General features: G+C 37.1%; 1 protein-coding gene across 1 annotated transcript in view; it reads right to left on the minus strand.

Moving 5' to 3' along the window:
- LOC109830609 (HVA22-like protein e) overlaps nt 17,040-27,767 on the minus strand; it is a 43,892-nt gene continuing 33,164 nt past the window's right edge. The window contains exon 6 of the mRNA XM_020397920.1: nt 17,040-17,172. The gene's annotated coding sequence lies outside the window, so the exon portion shown is untranslated. The remainder of the gene's footprint in view (nt 17,173-27,767) is intronic.

The following is a 27,767-nucleotide window of genomic DNA, read 5'->3' on the forward strand; positions in this document are numbered from 1 at the left end:
ACGTCTGATCAAAAATGACTTCTTCGTCCCGCATCTCGTCGTAGTCACCTTCTGCTCCAAAATGCAATCTTATTTGAGCGATTCTTCTCTATCAAACCACAAGTCATCAACATGCGGTAAAATCATCTTGTCATCACCATCATCATCCAACAATGGAGGCTCAAACAACTTTAAATAATTGGCGTTGATCACCGAATACATGCCTAGATAAGATGACAAATCTAGCTTGAAGGCGTTGTCACCAATTTGATCAGCAATCTAAAACAAACCATATCGTATAGACTTCAACTTCTTCCCTTCTCCCTTTAGCCGCTCCTTAATCAACTTCATCCACACCATATCACCATTACCAAAATTACAAGGAACTCGATGTTGATCACGTTTCGTCTTGTACTTCGTCTGTGATTTCTTCAATTGAGCTTCCACCATGGTATGAATATGTGCAGTCTTCTCCAAAAATCGCTGAGCTCGTTATCTTTCACTCCCTTCCTTGTCGTCGATCGTAGCTTCACTAGAAAATACGAGATCGAACGGACTAGAAGGTAAAAAAACCCATAACAAGTCTTAAACAGTGACTTCCCCGAAGATCCATGAATAGCCCGATTAAATGCAAACTAAAGATATGGTAAGCTCTCATCCCAAGTCTTGGGATGCCTAGAATTATATCCTCTCAACATGTGTACCATAGTGTACGTCTGTTTGTGGATAAAAGGCCGTGCTTTTCTTCAATCTAGTGTTCATCATTGAAAGTACCCTAGAGGGGATTGAATAGGGTTATTTCTAATCTTATTAGATATCAATGTCGATTAAAATTAATTAACAAATATATCCTAACAATATTGATATTCAATTTGATATATGCAAGGATATAAGAGAATTAAACAAGATGTGATTAAGCTCAGATTTATTCCATTTGCTCTTAAGGACAAAGCTAAAAAATGTCTGAGCCAATGTCAACTTGGGATGAATTTGTGTAATAATCCATTTTTTTAACATACCAATCAATTATTAGGAGGCCCACATGATGTCAGGTTTTGGGGGAAAAAAAACAACAAACAAGTTCTCAAAGGCCCATCCTAACAAGCCCAATATACAACTTCCTTTTCATATTACTTATCCTACTAGATCCCTGGTTGATTTTGTTTGGGGACCCCACCATCAAATATTAGTCATGATCTATCATACCTTTTGAATGCACATAGATCATGAAGCCGCAACAATTTTTTTTCCAGCACAAAACCGTTAGCATTAAACAAATCCCCCTCTCCCCTAATTATCTCCCCACTAAGCCAAATATCTCCACAAATCCCTCCATTAACAACCAAATCTCCACCCATCTCAACTAACTCTCCCCTAATCTCTCCACTAAACAAAACCCTCTTCAAATACTTCTCACGGATGAACAGAGAGAGACAGAGGACATTTGTTCACGAAAAAAAAAAAAAGAAAAAGGAAAGAAAGAAAGAAAAAGAACCCGGAAAAAAAAGAAAGAAAGGTAGGAGAAGGTCGAGTTTTGGATTTGGGATTCAGAGTCTTTTTCGACAAAGCGGCAAGCATTTTATCCTTTTAACTCTTTTATTGATTTTTTTTCTCCATAATCGGCAAGCATACCTTTCCTCATTTGATTTATTATTATTATTATTATTCTTCCATCATAATATTTTCCTTATGGAGTCATAGACCTACTTTTCCCTTGTTAGATTTATAATAACGGGTTATTATCTGATTTCATCCTATTTTTATAGCTGGATAATTATAAGACTTTATATTAATATTTCTATGAATTTACACACCACTAAAATAATTATATAGGCAAATAATATTTGTAACCATGATTATCATGACTTATATATATAATAACGTAGTTAGTGTATATAGCAGATGAGAGGACGTCCTACTTAGCTAATTTATCTTTCAAATGTTCTCATGACTCCCTACATTTTTATTGGTCTTTACAAGACACCCTTTTCTTTAAGATCTTTGGACTCCTCGTTAAACCATCAGAACTTTATAGTAGGTAACCTATTAATTCAGATTAGAGTACAAGTATTATTCTGAATATTTGTTAATTTCTTCATGTATGTTTCAAATGCTTTCTCACGAACAATTCAATTTTCCATAAAGCATCATGTCCTCACTTTTTTTTTAGTTCCATGTCCTTTGTATTATCTTTGTTCCTTTCCCTTACTTCTTTACCGAAATATATGGTTAGTGTGACCTTTGCATGTTATTTTTATAGTATGGTCCAAGTATAAGTTGAGATTTATGAAGCCATATTACTTTTGTATACATAATGTTAGCAGCAATTAGGCCACCACCACACGCTCACACATTTCAGGTTTGGGGTATGGCGGTACACGAGGGAGTCAAGAGGATGAATAGGATACAGTAAGAATAACATATATTATATTGTATTAGTCATCAAGTGTAGTTTATATGGTTGGATTTTGACACAGTTAATCATAATTAATGTATTCATTTAACTAGTATTATATTACCTTAGTTTGTACAAGGTTGGAGTTAGAGTGAGTTTACTGTACTATGATTTTTGTATATGATACTACACAAATATTTCTTGACTACAATTCTAAATAAATTTGAACGTGATTATAGTCTAATAATTGAACTGTCAAATATTAAACATGACATTGTGACCTAACTCTAATGCTCTGAGTATTTCTTAATGGGTATGTATTGTGGTTGACATGCAAGATCTTTTTTTGTAAATTTGTCGCTTGATCACCTAGTTGACATCCAATAGGAGAGACTGTGCATGAAGATGACTCCTGTTAAAAATATGATTTATAAGCGTGCTTTCATAGCATGGCTATGTTCTCGATATCGACATCCCGATATGAGATTCTTTTTCCTTGGCTATTACTATTATAGCATCGACTAGATGATGCACCCCTCTTGATTGGACATGTTCTGGGTCACGGCTATTTTTCATAGTTTTACAGAAGCCGTTCCACAGTAACTCTGTGGTTAGTACATAACATTTCATGCACAGTCACTTAAAAGTAAACTGGCAAACATGGGGGTTCTAAAAGGGGAATTGGATGGAGAATATAATATGTATATAAGCGGGTGTGCGCATTCTTGATATCCTGGTATATATATAAGAACTAAGGGCCCATCCTGACTTGAAGCCGTGTTCCCGGGATGGTTTACGGGAAACCGACTTATATACATGAAATATTTTTCTCTAATTCAATAACATTTAAAATAAGAATAATGTGATTGTGTGTCTTGTGGTAGACTTTGTTGGATATCTACAAGTGACAATTTCCTTTATCAGTTTTAATTGAGACTCCATCTTTCCTTTATACTTGCCATCTACACTTACATGTGCATAATTTTCTCATTTTACATGTTTGTTGGGAGTTTTCTGACTCCCCTGGGGTTTGCATGCCCCAGACTTGGGAAATTGTTCTTTATTCGCAGAACCAAGAGTACTTTAAGGATTAAGACCAGCAACAGTGATCACCTTCTCTCCCTTCACTCTCTCAATTTTAGTTATTTAGATTTTCTTGTAAACACTTGTGGTACTCCAGACTAATATGTAATTTCCTCTTTCCTACTTTGTATAGTTGTGGACATGTAAGGGAACTTGTCTTTTCAGGGATTTCTTTATTTATGTATTTTCTTTGTTATCTTAGTTACATGCTCTATGTAATAGTTTTTTTTGACAATATAACTGTGTACAGGATGATCTAGAGGCGTGAATGTGACCATATGGTTGCATTGCCGGCCGAGTCACGTCCCAAACTATCACGTTTTGGAACCGGGGCGTGATAAGGTTTTTAGTGGTATCAGAGCCAGGTTTAGTAATTGTTGTCTCATCCTGTATACAGGTAAAAAACTAAGATTAGGCCCAAATATAGAGCATGTATAAAATAGGTTCTTTTCTTTCCAAAAACATATCCTTCGACTCCAAATACCCTGCTTCTATAGTCCTAAATCTTGACCAATCTTATTTAGGTGGTGACAATGATCCTAAAACATCGACCCCTACTCCAGTTGTCCCTCGTGTGCTTGGAATTTAATTTTTAGGACATGATCTTGGAATTTGGGAATATGAATAAGATGTTATTTAAAACTAAGTAGAGGATCAAGAGTGGAAAAAAATTTGTATAGAAATTTGGATTTGATGTTGAGTTGAGAAGATATCTTCATATTATATCAAGATTAATGTGATAAACAAGGTGAGTGAAAACAAAAAAGAAAACTATTCGAGATATCCAAATATTGGTTTAAAATTTTAATGATTGAGGTATGCAAAGATCTAAAAAGAGGTTTACTAGGACATGAGATGAAATAAAGATTTACTAAAGCTAAGAAGAGAGTTATAATGATATGGGATTTTTTTTATATAACGATATTTGATTCTCGATCGGACTTATTTGATGATTGAAGATGCATGGACATACATATAGATCAACTTAGAAGATATTTGGTGAATTTCTGATCTCGACAATTGAGAATGTGTGACCAGTGATAGAGGATTTATATCAAAATTTGTACTTCATCTGAATTTATATGATTAGTATAAAATCTTTGGAGATGAGTTTAACATTAATATTAGTAGAGCAGCACAACAAAAGGATGACATCTAGAATGATATAAATTTTAAAGAGAGGAATACATTATATCTGGACTATGTTTGAAAATAATATGGGTGATATATAATTAATTTTACTATGTTGGAAAATAGGATAAGTAATATACAATTGATTTGGGGCATCTTGAATTTGAATATGACTTTTAAGCATAAAGATGTGCATGGATAAACTAAGATGCTGTACTAGGACAATGGAGGGAATAGAGATTCGATAGAATTTGAGATAGGGTGTTAAGAATGTGATATTAGCCTAGGCTTATATAAAGAAAATTGTGGACGAAAATTGCATAACTGACATTAGGTGTATTTGAGTGAACTAATGCTTTTGGAGTTGAGAATTGAGAATATAAAAAAAAAACAAATTGATACAGACTCAATTGAAACTATATGTTCATCATTTTTGGCACATGAATTTTTAGCGGAATATTGTCAGATGAGTACAATGGAAGAATGAAAGCATAATCAGATCTGATTAGTTAACAGACACAAGATTGGATTAAATCCATGAGAATTTTATGATGATTCCTAATATTAAATTTGCGTTCAATTACCTTAGTTTACTAGGATGTGACCTTATACTTTTCGATTAATGGTTGGGGGTCATCAAAGGTTTAAATATGCTTGATAGTTTAATACATTGAGATTATGATTGGAATCTACAATGTGAGAATTTTTTTTGGGAGTCTAATGGATAAATCCTTATAAATAGGTTTAGCGAGATAAATACTAAGTGTTGTAGATAGACCGGTTTAGAGCTTTGATGGATTAGAGTGGTTTAGTAATGAGTAACTACATGATATTATTTTCTTATATATTAGGTTACAAATATGATGAGGAAGATGAACTAGACCTGGATGTCTTTGTATTTAATCCTCCTATCTTCACCTTATATCATTCAAAATTTCTTAACCCAGTGATTGCATGTATGAATATATGTAGCTTGACATGTGAGCTTGGCATGAATCTGTGTTTGCTTGATATTTGTGCTCCTGAAGCATCCATGGACTATTCAATACGGTTATGCACGGTGTATGATGTTGATATGACCATGTGCCCAACATATGATCGAGATATTACATGAATGCTTGATATCTAGAAACATATAAAAATTCTTGAGAATCGCCGCTGAAACATGATTCCAACCACATGTTTATAAGTTTAAGAAATACAAGGACAAAAACTTCATGAAAAGTCTCATGCTAGGATCTACCAGTTTTACATTAGTATCGAATTATCTTAGGTTATACATGGTTATGATGCCATAGTGTTGAATATCAAGTGAGTCCTTCAAGACACCATTGTAATATTGATATTTGGGATACATGTTTTAGTGAGAGGGGGCTCGTGATCTTCCTCCACTAGATTATGATTGGTGGTGGTCCTAAGGGTGACGATCCTTAGGACCAAACTTGGGAAAGAATTGGTTTACATGTATCACGTCTTGACTGATCTCACAGGGGATTCATACTATGGAGAGTCATTCCAGTAGCCTTATAGTATATGGTATGAGATATATACGACGACAATCTAGATTTGGGTATAACATATGATGTAATCGAACAGTAAAATGAAATTCATAAGGGATAGGGAGAAATTGATGATGAAGTTTTAATGCATATACGAGTGACCTATCATATGCATATCAGTATGCACATATACACATTTAGGAAAAAGCCATACAATTGACATGCCAGAGTATTCTCGAGTGATAATTGAAAGTGTTTATATACATGGATGTGTTTACCATTTTTCCAAGTAAATTTTTTTTAATAAGAGGTCAAATAAGCAATAAATTGTGTTACTCTTTACATTTATACAAGTAAAATACTTCTCTGATTTTACTATATCAAATAACATGTATGTTAGACATATATCTATCATGGAGACCTCATTTACTATTTATAAATATATATATATATTACTAATTGTTCTTTCTTGTACTTAAATAAAATTTTGAGGACGAAATTTCTTTTTCTTAGGTGGGTAGGATGTAATAATCCATTTTTTTTAAAATACCAATCAATTATTTGGAGGCCCACATGATGTCAGGATTTGGGAAAAAAACAACAAACAAGTTCTCAAAGGCCCATCCTAACAAGCCCAATATACAACTTCCTTTTCATATTACTTATCCTACTAGATCCCTGGTTGATTTTGTTTGGGGACCCCACCATCAAATATTAGTCATGATCTATCATACCTTTTGAATGCACATAGATCATGAAGCCGCAACAAATTTTTTTTTCAGCACAAAACCGTTAGCATTAAACAAATCCCCCTCTCCCCTAATTATCTCCCCACTAAGCCAAATATCTCCACAAATCCCTCCACTAACAACCAAATCTCCACCCATCTCAACTAACTCTCCCCTAATCTCTCCACTAAACAAAACCCTCTTCAAATACTTCTCACGGATGAACAGAGAGAGACAGAGGACATTTGTTCACGAAAAAAAAAGAAAGAAAAAAGAAAGAAAGAAAGAAAAAGAACCCGAAAAAAAAGAAAGAAAGGCAGGAGAAGGTCGAGTTTTGGATTTGGGATTCAGAGTCTTTTTCGACAAAGCGGCAAGCATTTTATCCTTTTAACTCTTTTATTGATTTTTTTCTCCATAATCGGCAAGCATACCTTTCCTCATTTGATTTTTTTTATTATTATTCTTCCATCATAATATTTTCCTTATGGAGTCATAGACCTACTTTTCCCTTGTTAGATTTATAATAACGGGTTATTATCTGATTTCATCCTATTTTTATAGCTGGATAATTATAAGACTTTATATTAATATTTCTATGAATTTACACACCACTAAAATAATTATATAGGCAAATAATATTTGTAACCATGATTATCATGACTTATATATATAATAACGTAGTTAGTGTATATAGCAGATGAGAGGACGTCCTACTTAGCTAATTTATCTTTCAAATGTTCTCATGACTCCCTACATTTTTATTGGTCTTTACAAGACACCCTTTTCTTTAAGATCTTTGGACTCCTTGTTAAACCATCAAAACTTTATAGTAGGTAACATATTAATTCAGATTTGAGTACAAGTATTATTCTGAATATTTGTTAATTTCTTCATGTATGTTTCAAATGCTTTCTCACGAACAATTCAATTTTCCATAAAGCATCATGTCCTCACTTTTTTTTAGTTCCATGTCCTTTGTATTATCTTTGTTCCTTTCCCTTACTTCTTTACCGAAATATATGGTTAGTGTGACCTTTGCATGTTATTTTTATAGTATGGTCCAAGTATAAGTTGAGATTTATGAAGCCATATTACTTTTGTATACATAATGTTAGCAGCAATTAGGCCACCACCACACGCTCACACATTTCAGGTTTGGGGTATGGCGGTACACGAGGGAGTCAAGAGGATGAATAGGATACAGTAAGAATAACATATATTATATTGTATTAGTCATCAAGTGTAGTTTATATGGTTGGATTTTGACACAGTTAATCATAATTAATGTATTCATTTAACTAGTATTATATTACCTTAGTTTGTACAAGGTTAGAGTTAGAGTGAGTTTACTGTACTATGATTTTTGTATATGATACTACACAAATATTTCTTGACTACAATTCTAAATAAATTTGAACGTGATTATAGTCTAATAATTGAACTGTCAAATATTAAACATGACATTGTGACCTAACTCTAATGCTCTGAGTATTTCTTAATGGGTATGTATTGTGGTTGACATGCATGACCTTTTTTTTTTGTAAATTTGTCGCTTGATCACCTAGTTGACATCCAATAGGAGAGACTGTGCATGAAGACGACTCCTGTTAAAAATATGATTTATAAGCGTGCTTTCATAGCATGGCTATGTTCTCGATATCGACATCCCGATATATAAGCGGGTGTGCGCATTCTTGATATCCTGGTATATATATAAGAACTAAGGGCCCATCCTGACTTGAAGCCGTGTTCCCGGGACTGTTTACGGGAAACCGACTTATATACATGAAATATTTTTCTCTAATTCAATAACATTTAAAATAAGAATAATGTGATTGTGTGTCTTGTGGTAGACTTTGTTGGATATCTACAAGTGACAATTTCCTTTATCAGTTTTAATTGAGACTCCATCTTTCCTTTATACTTGTCATCTACACTTACATGTGCATAATTTTCTCATTTTACATGCTTGTTGGGAGTTTTCTGACTCCCCTGGGGTTTGCATGCCCCAGACTTGGGAAATTGTTCTTTATTCGTAGGACCAAAAGTACTTTAAGGATTAAGACCAGCAGCAGTGATCACCTTCTCTCCCTTCACTCTCTCAATTTTAGTTATTTAGATTTTCTTGTAAACACTTGTGGTACTCCAGACTAAGATGTAATTTCCTCTTTCCTACTTTGAATTGTTGTGGACATGTAAGGGAACTTGTCTTTTCAGGGATTTCTTTATTTATCCATTTTCTTTGTTATCTTAGTTACATGCTCTATGTAATAGTTTTTTTTGACAATATAACTGTGTACAGGATGATCTAGAGGCGTGAATGTGACCATATGGTTGTATTGCCGGCCGAGTCACGTCCCAAACTATCACGTTTTGGAACCGAGGCGTGACAATTTGTCACCGTTTTTCTCAACTTGGGATGAATTTGTCACCGTTTTTCTCAAGAAAATTTTCCCTATTCATAAAATGGTAAAGCTTAGAAACAGTATTCAAAACTTCAAAATTATCCCGGGAGAGCCATTCTGAAAATATTTTGACCGATTCAAAGATCTTCTAATCCAATGTCATCATCATGGTCTCGAAAAATGGCGATTATGCCAAGTCATATATGATGGATTGGACTATTCTTCAAAAACATCTTTAGAATCGATGTGTCAGGGAGATTTTATGAGAAAAACACCGATAAAGCTTGGGAATTCCTAGAGAGTCTATCCGAGAAAATAATACAGTGGGAACACTATGATGACAGGGTTTCATCAGTTTCCCAATCTAAGTCTAGTGGTCTTTCCCTGGAGTCAAACATTACTTCTGAAGCGAAGATGGCGACGATTCTACGAAGGTTAGAAGTCTTAGAAATTAAGGAACGAGCTCCAGCTCAAATCAATCATGTTTCTGCCCTAGGATGTCATAATTGTCACTCTCCTACCCACATTTCAAAGGAATGCCATCTCCTAGGAAACAACAATGCATTAGAATAGATGAACGCTATATTTTAGCGCCCTAAAAATGATTCATTTTCTCCAACCTACAATCCAGGTTAAAGAAATTATCCTAACTTTGTATGGAATCAAGAAAATTCTTCTAAAAATCAAAACTTTATTCTCGCGTCAATCAAACCCACAATTCCCTAGGGGAAATACACTTCCATTCAACGCACCTAACAATTTTCAACAAGCTAACCTAGTTTTTCCAACCCAACATCCTCATCCTCACTAGCCTACAAATCCTTCAAATTCTGATCATGACAACGTTTGAGTGTCTTAGAAAAGGGTTTAGAAGCTATGATCAAAACTTCTACACAAACTACCAACATGTTGACCCAGTCATCCACCACTCTAAATTCCTTTATGCAAACAACCGACCAAGTGCTCAACTCGAACACTCAAGCCATAGCCCGGTTAGAAACCTAACTTGGGCAACTAGCCACTGTCGTAAGCGAGAGAGAGAAAGGAAAATTCCCAAGTCAACCTGTTACAAACCCTAAAGATAATGGATCCAGTTCATCCCAACCAGCCCATGTGAATGCAATTCACACTCTGAGATCAAGAAAACAGATAGACAACCAAGTTAGAATGTCACCGGATCAAACCCCTTCTCCCATCCAACACATTCCTTCCGATGAGCAAAATGCTAAACATGAGATTGAGCCTGATCTAGATAGGTTTAGGCCCGTTGCCCCCTTTTCATATAGACTCAAACTAGGAAAAACTCCCCGCGGGTTGAGAAAATCCTAGAAACATTTAAACAGGTCAAGATCAACATCCATCTCCTAGATGCAATCGAACAAATCCCCTCTTATGAAAATTTCTTGAAGGACTTATGCACTAAGAAAAGAACCACCATTGTCCCCAAGAAAGTCTTCTTAGCTGCCAACCTCAGTGAAATTTTTTCGAAACTCATGCCATTAAAATATACGGACCCTGGTTGTCCCATAATTCCATGCGTTATAGGTAACACTCACATTGATAAGGCACTTCTAGACTTGGGAGCTAGTGTCAACATTCTTCCTTATTCATTCTATCAACAGCTAGGTGTAGGAGAACTTAAACTAACAAGATGCACTTTACAATTAGCTGATAGATCCGTGAAAATTCCCAAAGGAGAGGTAGAGGATGTTCTGATCAAGGTTGGAGAGTTTATTTTTCCTATTGATTTTATTGTCTTTGAAACGCAACCCGTTTCCAATCTCAAAAGTCAAATCCCAGTCATTCTAGGAAGACCGTTTTTAGCCACCTCAAATGCTTTGATCAATTATAGAACCGGTCAAATAAAACTATCTTTTGGAAACATGACTGTTGACCTTAATATTTTTAACCTAGGAAGGCAGCCTAGTGATCCATCTGAACAACCCATGGAAGTGAATTTCATTCAGGGAATATCCAGTGAGCAACAAGAGGGAGAGTGTGAGTCAGATTCAAATGCATCTGACTTAATGTTTGTGGAGTCTTCTGATGACGAACTAGAGTTAGATCCGTTGGTCAATCATGTTTCTACTGTTGGCTGGTAACAAGAACCTTTGGAAATAGAACCACGAATCCAGCTTCACCCATTTGTGGAGGAACCCCCTAAGTTAGAGCTCAAACATCTACCAGAAAATCTAGAGTATGCCTACTTAGGGGAGAGCGAGTCTTTACTAGTCATTATTTCTTCTGACTTAACTATCAGTCAAAAGGAAGCTCTCTTAGATGTTTTAAGAGAGAATAGGGAAGCCATTGGATGGACCATGACTGATATCAAATGGATTAGTCCAACCATTGTTCAACACCGAATCTATTTGATATATGATGCCAAACCTACTAGAGATCCTCAACGTCGGTTAAACCCAGTGATGAAAGATGTTAGGAAAGACATTCTAAAATATCTCGATCATGGGATTATTTATCCCATTTCTGATAGTTTATGGGTGAGTCCGGTCCAAGTTGTTCCAAAGAAATCTGGGATCACCGTGATCCAAAATGAGGCTAATGAGCTGATTCCCACTCGGATCCAAACTGGATGATGAGTTTGCATTGACTACCGAAAACTCAACTTAGCCACTCGGAAAGATCACTTCCCTCTTCCATTCATTGACCAAATGTTAGAGCGTTTAGCAGGACATGAGTTCTATTGTTTCCTGGATGGATATTCAGGTTGCAATCAAATCCCTATCGCTCTCGAATATCAGGAGAAAACCACATTCACTTGCCCGTATGGAACATTCGCATACTGACACATGCCTTTTGACCTATGTAATGCACCAGCCACATTCCAACGCTGCATGATCAGTATTTTTTCTGACATAGTAGAGAGATTCCTTGAAATTTTCATGGACGACTTTTCTATTTTTGGTGACACATTTTTCCAATGTTTGCATCATCTTAAACTGGTCCTAGAATAGTGTAGGAAGAAAAATCTGACTCTCAATTGGGAGAAATATCATTTCATGGTCAAACAAGGCATTGTCTTAGGACATGTAGTTTCCAATAGGGGAATCGAAGTGGACAAAGCTAAGGTAGATCTCATTTCCAATCTCCCTCCTCCCAAAACTGTTAAAGAAGTTAGATCATTTCTTGGTCATTCTGGTTTTTACCGATGTTTCATCAGGATTTCAGCAAAATTGCTAGACCCTTGACCAATCTCTTAGCCAAGGATACATCATTTGTCATCTCTCCCGACTGCCTTAAAGCTTTTGAATAACTAAAAAATGAGCTAATCACAGCTCCTATCATTCATGCACCGGATTGGATCTTACACTTCGAACTGATGTGCGATGCATCCGATTCTGCGATTGGTGCTGTTTTAGGACGACAGTTTGATGGAAAACCATATGTGATCTACTATGCCAGTAGGACTCTGAATGATGCCCAGTAAAATTATTTTGTCATAGAAAAAGAGTTTTTAGCTGTAGTCTTTGCCTTAGAAAATTTTAGGTCCTACCTCATCGGTTCCTTAACCAAAGTTTTTACAGATCATACCGCACTAAAGTATTTTTTGACCAAAAAGGATACTAAAGCACGACTTATTAGATGGATTCTCCTACTTCAAGAGTTTGACATTCAAATTCTTGACAGAAGAGGAACAGAGAACCCCGTAGCAGATCACCTCTCTCGACTCCCGAATGCACCAACATCAACCGTTCCGATCAATGAGTATTTTCCTGATGAACAACTCCTACAAATCCAATTTGTTCCATGGTTCACTGACATTGTGAATTATATAGTCATGAACCAGATCCCTTCTCATTGGTCCAAACAGTTTAGATCTCGTTTTCTCTCCCAAGTAAAATACTTTTACTAGGATGATCCATATCTGTTCAAATACTGTCCTGATCAGATTTTTAGGAGGTGTGTTCCCACTGAAGAAACTAGGAGTGTCCTATCCTTTTGTCATGAGCAAGCATGTGGGGGCCGTTTGGCCCAAGAAAAACAGCTAAAAAAAATTCTTCAATGCGGGCTATATTGGCCCACTCTTTTTAAGGATTCATATGAGTTTTGTAAAACTTGTAACCACTATCAGCTTTTAGGAAAAGTCACTAGAAGAAATATGATGCCCTTACAACCCATCTTATCTGTTGAACTTTTTGATTTGTGGGGTATCGATTTTATGGGATCATTTCTAAATTCCTTTGAAAATGTTTACATTTTAGTAGCTGTTGAATACATGTCAAAATGGGTTGAGGCGGTAACTTGCAAAACTAATGACAACAAGGTCGTTGTCAAGTTTTTGAAAGAGAACATTTTTGCACGGTTTGGAATATCCTGAACGATCATCAGTGATAATGGTACACATTTCTGTAACCGTTTTTTTGAAGCTTTGATGAGAAAATATTCAATCACACACAAATTGTCGACTTCTCATCACCCCCAAACCAGTGGTCAAGTAGAGGTCACAAACAGGCAGATCAATCAAATCTTATAAAAAACAGTTAATCATAATAGAAAAGATTGGTCTGTAAAATTATGTAATGCTCTGTAGGCATATAGACCAGCTTTCAAGGCCAATTTGGGGATGTCACCATACAGACTGGTGTTTGGGAAAGTTTGTCACCTACTAGTAGAGTTAGAGCATTGAGCAATGTGAGCGATAAAAAAGTTGAATTTTGACTCAGACTCGGCAGGTAAAAACAGATTGCTCCAAATAAATGAGTTGGAAGAAATTCGAAATGATGCATATATAAACTCAAAATTTTACAAAGAGAAAACCAAGATTTTTCATGACAAATCAATTTTACGAAAAAAAATTCTCTCCAGGACAGAAAGTTTTATTGTACAATTCAAAATTACATCTTTTTCCTGGGAAGTTGAGATCAAGATGGACAGATCCATTTATTGTAAAACAAGTTTTCTCACATGGGGCTGTCGAGATAGAAAATCCTAAAAATGGTGACATTTTTAAAATTAATGGTCAACGTCTAAAACTATTTTTAAAATTTTCTACACTCGGAGAGGAGGAGATGTTGATTCTCTATGAACCACATTATTTGTAAAATTAAAAAAATTATAATATATATATATATATATCATATATATATTTAATATATAGTATAACTATATATATTTAGTATATATATATATCTATATATTATAATACATATATATTAATTTTTTAAAGTGAAGACAAACTGCAGAAAAAGTGTATATATATTTATAATATATATAATTTTTAAGGAAAAACAAAAATTGAGGTAATATATATCTTTTTATTTTGCCTTTTTATATTTATATATAATATATATATATATAATATATATATATATATATATATATATATATATTATATATATATAATATATATATATATAATATATAGTTATATATATATATATATATATATATAAACAAACTTTGAATAAGTAACGATGGCTTCCAAAAAAAAAGAAAAAATTTGGCCCATATTCAATAGCCCACAAGAACCAAAAAAAGAGAGAGAGAAATTGTGTTTGGGCCGGCTGGACCAAACGCCAGAAATTTGGGCATCGATGTTAACATCGATGCGCTGGCTGCTAGAATAAATTCCTTTCAACTCCTCTTTCTTTCCATCTCCCTAAAACCGGATTTTCCCCTTTCTAAAACCCTAATTTCACCCATCAAGCCTACACGAAATCAAGACCATTTGGAAGGATTTTTCTTCAATTTCTAGGGTTTCTTCCTCATCTCCCCAAGGTATATTTTTTAACTTGATCTTGTAATTTTATTTTTTTTAATTCTTGAATGAATACATGGATGAATCATGAATAGTTTTGGATTATTATCATAGTTTGGTGTTGATTCATGATAAAAATTGATCAATTTGACAAATTGAGGGTATAATTGGGGATTTTGTCCAAAAAATCCAAAAATTTAGGGGGTTTATACAAAATATGAAACTTTCTTAGGGGGTTTTGTGCAAAAACACAAAATTTTGAACTTAGAACTCAATTGAGGATATCTTGTACAAAAATCTAAAAAAAGATTTTGGTGTTTTATGCAAACCCGAAAAATTCTTAGGGGGTTTTGTGCAAAAACACATAATTTTCGAACATGCAATTGGGTGAGTAATTTCAAATTGAGAATATGATCTAAAATTTTTTTGGGGTGTTTCATGCAAATCCGAAAAAAGTTAGGGGGGATTATGCAATATATGAAAATTGAATTTGGGGTGTTTTGTGCAAATTTTGAAAATTCAAACATTCAAAGTTCAACTTATGAAATGTGAGTAATTGGTCAAATAAAAGTTAAAATTGGGTACTTCTCATATTCAAAAATTTGTATTGGATAATTGTGGATGTTTTATTCAACATTTGTAAGGTTTAGCTTATAATTATCATATCAACATGTATGTTTCACCGATCAAGTTATCAAAATTTTAACATTTTTGTTCTAAAAGAATAATTTTAAGGAAATTTATTGTCAAAACAAAATTCTGATAACTTGAAATTAAATTATGTTGAACAATTTGTAGCTAAATTCTTTTCAAAAAAATAAAAAAATAAAAATAAAAAAATACAAAAATATATAAATAATAATAATAATGATAATAAAATAATATATATATATATATATATATATTAGAACTTTGTTATTAAAATGTTTTTTTCTTTTTTTTTCTTTTTCTGTAGATGCTCCCTAGAAAGAAATCCCGAGCAAGTTCATTATCTTCTCATCCTTTTGATACCATATAGATAAACCCACAATTTTGGCCAGAATTGTGGGTCTCAATGTTCATTTTGAGAGAAGTTTTCAGATGAGTGCTTTACAGACATATCAATCCACAATAACCATGTTAACTGTAGTAGGTCTTAGGAGCATGATGGCTAAACCCTTAGAAAAAGCAAACATTTCATTAGTCCATGAGTTCTATTCTGGATGGGAAATTAATCCAGATAGAGAATTTTTAGCTTTTTCTATAGTGAGGGGTGTTAGGGTTATTTTCGATCTTTTCACTATTCGTGCTACCCTTGATCTTGCAGAACCACCCACTGATGTACCAGATTACTTCCACTTAGCCTCCACATTACAGCCTGGTACACCAGAATACAATAACATATCTACAACCTTGTGTGGGAGGATCTTTACATCTAATTTCGGTTCAGGAAATCTCAAACCAAAATACAGACTTGTGTGGGAGGATCTTTACATCTAATTTCGGTTCAGGAAATCTCAAACCAAAATACAGATTACTTAATATTTTCCTGCACTTTGATTTGAAACTCACCACTACATATTCTGTCATTACCCCCATGACATTCTCCTTCTTTATTAGATAGCCACTAGTCAGCGGTTTGATGTAGCAAAGATTATATTTGTATGGATGCGCTCATCAGTGGAGGGTGTGTTGGATTGGGTCAAGACACAGTCTGCATCACAAACTCAGCTCATTTACCCATATTTCATCACTAGACTCTGTCATAGATTTCATGTTCCGGTATTTGCAGGGGATAGGTGTGACGCCCCTGAGTTCACACAAGGCTGCAGTCCAAGGTAAAACCAAAAATGTCAAACCTGTCATGCACCACACCATGCAATAACATGTTTCACCATCACAATTATATCACTCTAGTAGAGTCAATAACAGGTGTAGGTACAAAAGCAAGTAAAAGATAATACAAGAGATAACTGATGAAATGATAGAGATCAAAATAATATTTCATCATCCAACATACAGAAATACAAAGTCAATGTCTGAAATGAATAAACTGGAGTTCTTAACAAGTCTCAAATACAACAAGTCTGAGTAAAGGAAATAAGGCACACAGCCTTTACAACATCTAAAATAAAGTCATCAAATGTCTAAATAAAGTCTATAGTGGAGCTCCATAAATAAAATATAACTAAATAGACAGCTGAAGCTAAAGTGCATCACCATCAACCTGCGACTCTCCGGGCACTTGGCTCGTCACCTGAAAGGGTGAGGGACAAAGAGCGTCAATACGCTAGAGAGAAACATCACAACCAACCCCAAGGGAGAGGGCTCGTTGTATATGAAAAATACAGTTAATACATAAAAATATAGAATTATTTATCCTAGCAATAATGGGTTTTGGTACTTAGGAAATTACAACACGAGCATAGGTACGTCGAGCGAAATAATCCAAATAAGGAAACCCTCATGTATATACCTTGTATCTCAAATTGTAAATCCCTAAATACTAAACCCGAGGTCTAATACAAGAAGCAATAAAGAAAAGAATACAACTCATCTCTATCGATAAATGTAACCATGTCAAAGCCACAATAAGTGTCCTGTCCAGCCTAGGTAGCTATCGTGTCCAAACTTAATAAATAAGTCATACTCCAGACTCAATTATGTATCATGCTCAAGGTTTAGCAAATGTCCAACACATGGACCAAAGGTAATGCATGTCCAACACATGGACTGAATAAAATGCATGTCCAACACATGGACTGAAATGATAAGTATCCAACACATGGATCAATAGTAATGTATGCCCAACACATGGACTATAAGTAAAGAGGTGCAATTGTCAAAGGTATATGTGGAAAGATATACATATCCTAAACTTGCACGTGTCTCGATGTGCGGGTCTAAACTTGTGTCAAAAGTGTTAACTCACATGTATATACAAGTCACTATTATTGCAATAAAGTGTCAGATAATCGAGGCGACCCCTCGGACGTATAAAATACACAACCAAAACAAATACATGCACAAACAGTGCGGCGGTCGACCGCAGAGACCACTCCGGTCGACCGCAGAGACATTCTGCTCGACAGAACGCCCAGCGGTCGACCGCCGCGTCACACCGCGGTCGACCGCGAAACAGACAAAAGCTTTTCCAGGTTTCTGTTCTGCTTCGAAATCGATCCAAACAATACACCCATGCTTCCAAACAATATATTACACATTCTAATACATATGAATCATCATATAATAACATCTCGCATGTGAACAAAATCATCACTAAGATTCGTGAACGTATATACGCATGATTTAAAAGTTATAAAACAGTAAATCGAAATTTTGACTCTTAATAAAACATTTTTAGATTTAGATCTCTTTAACCAAAATCATTGGTGAGTATTTGAAAACTGAAAATACTTGGTTTTCACATCTCATATCATAAAGATCTATCTATATAAGCAAAGTAGTGATTTAGGCTCAAGAAAACTCATTAAAATCGTTAGAAAAGCTTGTAAAAACATGGGTGAGAGATTGGGCGAGATGTTACTCGCCTCTGAGTTGAACAAAGCTCCTGGATTCACAAGAGAATGATCCCCTTTGCTGATCCACACAAAAATCCGTCGCAAATCCTTCGAACACCTCAAAACTCACCAAAAAAACGAAGCTAGGGTTTGAAAGGAGGGAGAGAAGGGGGGTTGAGGCTATTAGGGTTCAAAAGAGGGTTCTGAGAGCTTCAAAACGAGTATATATACCTAGGGTAACAATTGGGTTTGGTATAAACAAAACCAACCCAAAACAGAACTGAAACTGGCGTCTGCACGCCAAGCGGTCGACCGCCGAGCCCACTGCGGTCGACCGTCTGACAGTCTGCACACAGATTAAGGTTTGATAAAATAGCCATAACTTTCTGATACGACCTCAGAATGAGGTGATTAAAAATTCGTTGGAAAGTTGTTGAAGAGACCTACAACTTTGGTATTATGAGTTTTTCCAAATTCCAACTGAAATGATATGTAAAACACATAAACTCTTAGCTAGTCATAGATTCCCAAATTTATACATCGAGAATGAAATGTGCATTTGCTCTTATATATATACATATATACATTGAATGGATCTCAAATCAATTCCTAGCATACTCAAACATCATAATATATTATTTATAAATGTATAACATATTTGTTATTATTTATCATAAAGTATTCAAATTTTTAGGGTTTTACATTCTTCCCCCCTTAAAAGAATTTCGTCCTCGAAATTCAGAAATCATACTTAAGCAAATAATAATACTAGAAAAGCACGTAGAGGGTCTAATTCAACCCGCAAACATAAACATCTCAGAATATTTACTCTTGATAAGCATATAGGGATATTTATATTTAATAGTCCAGGATGACTATATTCCCACTCAACCCTTAATTGAATGGAACTAGTACGTCGGGCGAAAAATCCAAACAAGGAACCTCCCATATATATACCATGTGTTCCAAAATATTAAGAATTAAGTAGAAATATACTTATTCTAGCGTTAAATCTAAATATAACCACATAAATAATCGCACACCTAAATTAATCCACTTCCTCAATAGGTGTAGGAAGTCGCGCGACATAACATCTTCGCGCTCCCGAAAATCATCTTCGATGTCTACACTTAACCATCAAAAATATAAATACCTCCACTTAACCCATAACTAAATGGAACAAGTACATCGAGCGAAAAATCCAAACAAGGAACCCCTCATATATATACCATATGTTCCAAGTACTTAGGAGATAAGTGTTAATACTCTCATTTTAGTGTTAAGTATAAACATCACCATACAGGTAACCATAAGCCATAAACTAGTCATACAAAAATTTAATTTACTTGATCAAACAGGTGTGGGTAGTCGCGATGTATATCGCCATAAACTAGTCATACAAAAATTTAATTTACTTGATCAAACAGGTGTGGGTAGTCGCGATGTATATCATCCTCGCGCTCCCGAGAAACCTCCTCAACTCCTTTTCGGTTCCACTAAATTTTCACCAAAGGAAAAATATCCTGTTCCTAAATTTCTTGTCTTCTTTAGCAAGTATACAAACTGGGATTTCAATCGTAGTCAAATCATCCTGAAGCTAAATCTCTGACGCGTTCAACACTCACTGCTTCTCTTCATCATGTAATTGCTTCTCGAACATTAAAACATGAAATACTTTATGTACACTAGACATCGATGCTGGAAAGTCTAGTCCATATGTAACAGCCCCAATAAGCTCCAAAATTCGGAACGGTCTAATATATCTCAGCTCAAGCTTTCTCCGCCTTCCGAATCGCTGAACGTCTTACATAGATGATACTTTCAGCACAACTAACTCTTCAAATCTGAAACTCTAAATGTCCTCATCTCTTATCTGCATAGCTCTTTTGCTGACTCTGAGCGGCTAGAACCTGTTCTCTGATTTATGTTACTTTCTTAGTAATCTATCTCATAAGCTCTGGCCCAAGCATTAAACTATCCTCCTGCTCTACCCAATATATAGGCGATCTGCAACGCCTCCCGTACGATGCTTCATACGGGGCCACACCAATTATCGCTTGATAACTGTTGTTATAAGAGAACTCTATCTATGGAATATGATTCCTCCCAGCTGCCTTGAAAGTCAATGACACAAGCCCGCAACATATCTTCCAACACCTGATTTACTCTCTCCGTCTGACCATCCGTCTATGGGTGGAATACGCTACTGTATGATAGTCTGCTACCAAGTGAATCCTAGAAACTCTTCCAAAAGCGCGAAGTGAACACTGAACCTCGATCCGATACAATCGTGTCTGGAACTCCATGAAGTCAAACTATCTCCTGAACAATTATCCTCGCATATGCCTCGACGGTATAAGTAGTCCTTACTGGAATAAAATATGCTGACTTCATTAGTCTATCCATTGTCACCCAAATAGAATCATTTTCTTTCTTCGACTTCGGCAACCCTACAATAAAGTTCATAAAAATTATCCGCCCACTGCTATTCCGAAATGGGTAAATACTAAAGTGTTCCTACCGGTCTCTGATGTTCCTCCTTCACTTGTTGATAGATAAGACACTTAGCTACATACTCTGAAATCTTCCTATGCATATCACTCCACCAAACGTGTCTCTTTATAGATAAGACACTTAGCTACATACTCTGAAATCTTCCTATGCATATCACTCCACCAAACGTGTCTCTTTAGGTCTTTGTACATCTTAGTTATTCCTGGATGTACAGAATCACGAATTCATAGTTCTCAATAAACTCAAATCCACCATCGCTGCCTCTGGTTGAGTTCCTTTTGGGAGAAAAGATACTTAAACTCTGGTGGTCGGTGAACAATACAAACTGTGCTCCATACAAGTAATGTCTCGTGACTTCAGTGTAAATATCACTGCTGCTAACTCCAAATCATGAGTGGGGTAGTTCTGCTCGTGCACTCTAAATTGCCATGAGATATATACTTCTACCCTCTGAGTCTGTATCAAAACGCCTCCTAAACCTGCCAATGATGCATCTGCGTAAACATCATATGTTCTGTCTCTGTTCGGAATAGTCAAAACCGATGCTGTAGTCAACTTAGCCTTCAAGGTATCAAAGACTTTCTGGCACTCCGTGCTCCAAATGAACTGTACACCCAACTTCGTAAGGCATGTTAGTGGCGTTAATGTAAGACCCCATAAATTTTGATAATTTATATATGTGACTATTAGTGAAAAAAATAATATTTATTTATGATAAATATCTTTATGACATGGTTTGCATGAAATCTAGCATTTTTGAGCTTATGAGAATGTATATATGCATCAGTCATGAGGTTGAGTTTGTAAATTTGCAAATCATAAGCATCATAGTCAAAGAACTCAGTTTTCAGCTCATTAGTCGACCCATGACTGTCATGAGTCGACTCATGATATCATCTCCCTTTGTCATAAGTCTCTGCTGATTCGACTCATTATCTTATGAGTCGACCCATGAGTCATGAGTCGACTCATGACTGTCATGAGTCGACTCATCGAGGGTTTTTTGGGTTTTGTGGGTCGGGTTTGTTTGGGTTTCGGGTCGGGTTTTAATTTTTCATATATATTCTCCTCTACCCGAAAACACCTCTTTTCATCAGTTCTCCCCAGAGAAACCCTAGCCTCCTCTCCTATTCAAAACCCTAGTTCGTTTTTGGGCATTTTGGGAGATTTTCGGGGGATTTCAGCAGCTTCTTTTGGATTGCAGCGAAGGGGGTCGTACTTCATCACATCTGAGGCGAGTAACATCTCGCCCAATCCTTCTCCCATGTTTTCAATAGTTTACAAACGTTTTTCATGAGTTTTTATTGAGCCTAAGACTTATTTTCAAATATAAATCAATGTTCTCATTAGGGTGAATGCTAGAAGTCATGCGTTTCAGATTTAAAATCCTCACCAACGAGTTTTTTGATAAAAACCCAGATCTGGAAATTTATTTAAGAATGACAAATAGGAGTTTTTATTTTGATTAAATTTTTTGATAAAAACCCAGATCTGGAAATTTATTTAAGAATGACAAATAGGAGTTTTTATTTTGATTAAATGCTTTCACTCATGTTTAGGAGTTAGGAGTTTTTATTTTGATTAAATGCTTTCACTCATGTTTAGGAGTTAAAAGTTAGGTCTAACATGCTAATATTCGTTTCTCATGCTATATATGAATTTATCATTGTCTCATAGTCTAGAATTGATAGTGATGGAGGTGAAGACCAGTATAGAGGGAGTATGGAAAGAGATGGACGAGCTGCAGTTGTGAAACATCCAGTTTTCAGCCCGTGAGTCGGCTCATGACTCATCATGAGTCGACTCATCAAGTTGAGTCGACCCATGACTGTCATGAGTCATCTCACGAAGTCTTTTCCTGTTATCATAAGTTTCTGTTGAGTCGAATCGTAACTGATCATGAGTCGACCTATGAGACATGAGTCGACTCATAACTGAACACGAGTCGACTCATCGGAGTTTTTCCTATTTTGTTTGTATTTCTGCTTGATCACCTACTGTGCTTATACTTTCATACAGTGTTCATATATGATCGAGGGTTCTGTTGAGCTTTTGTTGAACATGAGAATGTTGCCTCGTTTATCGGGTATTAAATTTTAGTGGTTATGATTTTATCTACACACGTAAGATGACGTTCCTGTCACAGGCTTAGATCGGTATAGCAGGGCATGTACAAGAATAGGATATGTATACCTTTATCGTTTGTATTCCATGGTTCACACACACAGTCCTCGTGTTGGACTATAATCCATTAAAGTCCTCGTGTTGGACTATAATCCATTTGAGTCCTCGTGTTGGACTATAATCCATTAGGGTCCTCGTGTTGGACCATAATCCATTATAGTCATGTTTTAGACTCTTGCTAAACCTTGAGCATGATACTTAACCAAGGTTGGTACACGACATATCATATGAGGCTAGGACACGATAGCTACCTAGGTTGGATATGTCTCTTATTTTAATCTTTGGCATGTTTACGTTTATCAGTAGAGATGTGTTTGTTTTCTTTTCTTTATCGTTTCCTGTATTAGACTTCGCGTTTGGTGTTTAGGGAATTACAATTTGAGATACAAGGTATATACATGAGGGTTTCCTTGTTTGGATTATTTCGCTCGACGTACCTACGCTCGTGTTGTAATTTCCTAAGTACTGAAACCCATTATTGTTAGGATAAATGATCGTATATTATTATGTATTAACTGTATTTTCATATACAACAAGCCCTATCCCTTAGGGTTGGTTGTGATGTTGCTCGCTAGCGCTTTGATGCTCGTTATCCCTCCCCCTTTCAGGTAACGAGCTAGGAGCCCGGAGAGTCGCAGGTTGATGGCGATGCACTTTAGCTTCAACCGTCTATTTAGTTATATTTTCTTTTGAGCTCCACTGTAGACTTTTGTGTAGACATGTGAGAGTTTTATTCTAGAAGTTGTAAAGGCTGTGTGCCTTATTTCCTCTTGTCAGACATTTTGTATTTGAGACTTGTTGAGAACTCCAGTTTATTTATTTCAGACATTTACTTGTATTCCAGTATATTAGATGATGAAATATTAATTTGATCTCTATTATTTCATCAGTTGATTCTTGTATAATCTCTTACTTGCTTTTGTACCTACACCTGTTATTGACTCTACTAGAGTGATAGTATTTGTGATGGTGAAATATGTTATTGCACGGTGTGGTGCATGGCAGGTTTAACATTTCTGGTTTCTCCTCGGACTGCAGCCTTGTGTGAACCCAGGGGCGTCACAGTTGGTATCAGAGCTCTAGTTTTAGTATCCTTAGTATCATCCTGTGTCGAGTCGTGGAGCTAGGTTAGAGTTTCTTAGGACTCATGTATAGAGTCCGCTAAGGATTTCTTAGTATGAGTGAGGACGGTATATGCGTATATCTCAAAATTTTGAGAATTTTTTTTATGATAACTATTTTAGTGAGGACGGTATATGCGTATATCTCAAAATTTTGAGAATTTTTTTTATGATAACTATTTTTGTTTAAAATATATGTGTGAATACTATATGGTGTGAAAATCGTATTGTGATACATTATGTATGTATATATGTCTACTTTGACTCATGAACTCTTATTTTCTTATGATCAGAGAGAAATGAAAGGACGTGGCAAACCCCGTACTCACAGAGCCGTTCAGGCAGAGCCCCAGCAGGGTACACCTGAGCCACAGCAGGCTCCACCCAAGCAGGAGTAGGCTCCACCTGAGCCACAGCAGGCTCCACCCGAGCAGGAGCAGGCACCACCTGAGCCGCAGCAGGCTCCCCAGTACCTCATTGATCTCATGGCTCCTATCGTAGCTAGGATGGCAGCGATTGAGAAGCTTGTGGCGAGTCATATCGCACCACCGACACCACCACCACCACCTTCAGTAGTTCCACCACAGGGGATACCAGCCATCCCAATCAGAGAGAGAGACCAAGAGGTAGCATCTGCAGCTATTCCACCAGCGGTACCGGATAGAGCCACGAAGCAGGAGGCTTGGCTCTGCTTGGTAGAGAGGTACCAAAAGATGAGAGCACCGGAGTTCCAGGGCTCTTTAGACCCACTTGTAGCCCACAAGTGGAAGGAGGATGTGAGTAATGTCCTAGACATACTCAATGTAGACAAAGTTCAGAAGTAAAGACTGACATCATATAGTCTGAAGGGGGATGCCGGGAGATGATACCGATTCTAGTTTCCATTAGAGCAGCGGATGATCCTCACATGGGAGGATTTTGTTTACTTCTTTGATACACAGTATGTTTCTTCTGCAGCACGGACTGGGAAGGAATTTGAGTTGTCCCGTTTGACTCAGGGGGACATGTTTCTTCTGCAGCACGGACTGGGAAGGAATTTGAGTTGTCCCGTTTGACTCAGGGGGACATGTCAGTTGCAGAGTTAGTTGTCCCGTTTGACTCAGGGGGACATGTCAGTTGCAGAGTTTGAGAGCAAGTTCATGGAGTTGCTGCACTTCACGGGGATGTGGCAGACCGGAGAGCGTTAGGCTAAGATGTTCCTAGCAGGGCTTCGCCCTAATCTTCGCCGATACCTCGTCTTGAGGAAGTTCTATTCAGTCCGGGAGGTAGCTGAGGCCACCACCTCACAGGAAAATGAGACAGCTATGTTTCAGAAGGACAAGGAGGGAAAGACTAAGAGGGGACAGATTGGAGACAAGGGGAAGAACAAGAAGCCCTTGACAGGACATTAGTAGCAGCAGCAGGGCCCTCATAAGAGGGGACCCTAGCAATATCAGAGGGCATATCATCAGCGCAAGTTTCAGGGGGTATGCTTTAACTGTCGCAAGGTGGGACACAAGGCATCAGAGTGTCGTAGTGCACCAGCAGGAGCTCAGCAGGGCAGGGGTCCGAACCAGCAGCAACCGCGACAGCAGGGCCGAGGTCAGGGTCAGCAGGTCAGGCTTGAGGCACCGCCAGCAGCGCAGAGGCCAGAGGGGCAGGTTCGAGCAGTCCAGGAGGCCCCCCAGGGACAGATTGTCCCGTATTTTCCAGCACCAATGGTAGAGCAGTCTTCAGCACCAGGCAGAGTATATGCAGTGGTTCCTCGTGATCATGATACCAGTGGTGCAGTGTGGAGGGTACGTTCCTCGTACGGTGCTAGCGGAGCAGTTGTGGAGGGTACGTTCCTTGTAAATTCCTTTCCTGCCCGTATTCTTTTTGATTCAGGAGCTTCGCATTCTTTCATTTCGTATGCTTACATGGATAGACTCCAGCTCATAGCTCATTCGTTAGACACCCTTTTGTCAGTTTCCACCCTTCTAGGAGAGGTATCGCTTCTTGAGAGCGTTTGTAGGAGGTGTATCATCAGTTTAGACGAGTCCGAGTTCACAGTCGATCTGATAGTTTTGCATATGTCCAAGTTTGATGTCATCCTTGGTATGGATTGGTTGTCGTCCTACCATATTAGTATTGACTGTTTTGCAAAGACAGTCAGATTGCGAACGTCCGATGGGTCTGAGATGATTGTGGCCACTTCTTCTGGCGTTCATCGATGATGTGATGCGACAAGATCAGAGTTCTGATTTATTGGAGACTAGAGTTGTCTCGGATTATCAGGATGTCTTTCAGGACATACCTGGGTTACCTCCTGTGAGAGAGGTTGAGTTTTGTATTGAGTTGCAGCCGGGCACAGCCCTGATATCCCGCGCACCTTATCGCATGGCACCAACTGAGATGAGGGAGCTTCAAACCCAGTTGAACGAGTTGTTAACTCAGGGTTTTATTCGTCGGAGTCATTCTCCATGGGGCGCGCCGGTCCTCTTCGTGAAGAAGAAGAACGACAGTATGAGATTGTGTATAAATTATCGGGAGTTGAATAAGGTCACAATCTGGAATAGGTATCCACTACCTAGGATTGATGACTTGTTCGACCAGTTGCAGGGGACGCAATTTTTCTCAAAGATTGATCTTCGTTCTGGTTATCATCAGTTGCGGGTTCGGGAGATGGATATCCCTAAGACCGCTTTCCTCACGTAATATGGATCTTTTGAGTTCTTGGTCATGCCATTCGGACTGACCAATGCACCCGCTGTATTCATGGACTTGATGAACCGGGTTTTCCATCCCTTCTTAGATCACTTCGTGATTGTTTTCATCGACGACATCCTCATTTATTCGAGAACAGAGGCAGATCATGAGCAGCATCTCCGATTAGCTTTGCAGACCCTACGGGAGCACCAGTTATACGCCAAGTTTAGCAAGTGCGAGTTTTGGCTTTCAGAGGTCAGATTTTTCGGCCACATCATCAGCAGAGAGGGCATATCAGTAGACCCAGCTAAGGTTATAGCAGTGCTTGATTGGGAACCGCCAAAGATGGTGACGGAGATTCGTAGCTTTTTGGGTTTAGCAGGTTATTACAGGAAGTTCATCCAGGACTTCTCAAAGATTTCAACGCCAATTACACGCCTTACGAAGAAGGGTGTACAATTTATTTGGAGCACGGAGTGCCAAGAGACCTTTGATACATTGAAGGCTAAGTTGACTACAGCATCGGTTTTGACTATTCCGAGTAGCATCAGGACATTCGTCGTCTATACAGATGCATCTTTGGCAGGATTGGGAGGCGTTCTTATGCAAACTCAGAGAGTAGTAGCTTACATCTCACGGCAGCTGAGAGTGCATGAGCAGAACTATCCTACTCATGACTTGGAGTTAGCAGCAGTGGTATTTGCACTGAAGTCGTGGAGGCACTATTTGTATGGAGTGCAGTTTGAGTTGTTCACAGATCATCAGAGTCTGGAATATCTTTTCTCTCAGAAGGAACTCAACCAGAGGCAGCGGAGGTGGATTGAGTTTATCAAGGACTACGAGTT

The sequence above is a fragment of the Asparagus officinalis genome, chromosome 2 (genome assembly GCF_001876935.1).
Source record: "Asparagus officinalis chromosome 2, Aspof.V1, whole genome shotgun sequence".
NCBI classification, from domain to species: domain Eukaryota; kingdom Viridiplantae; phylum Streptophyta; class Magnoliopsida; order Asparagales; family Asparagaceae; genus Asparagus; species Asparagus officinalis.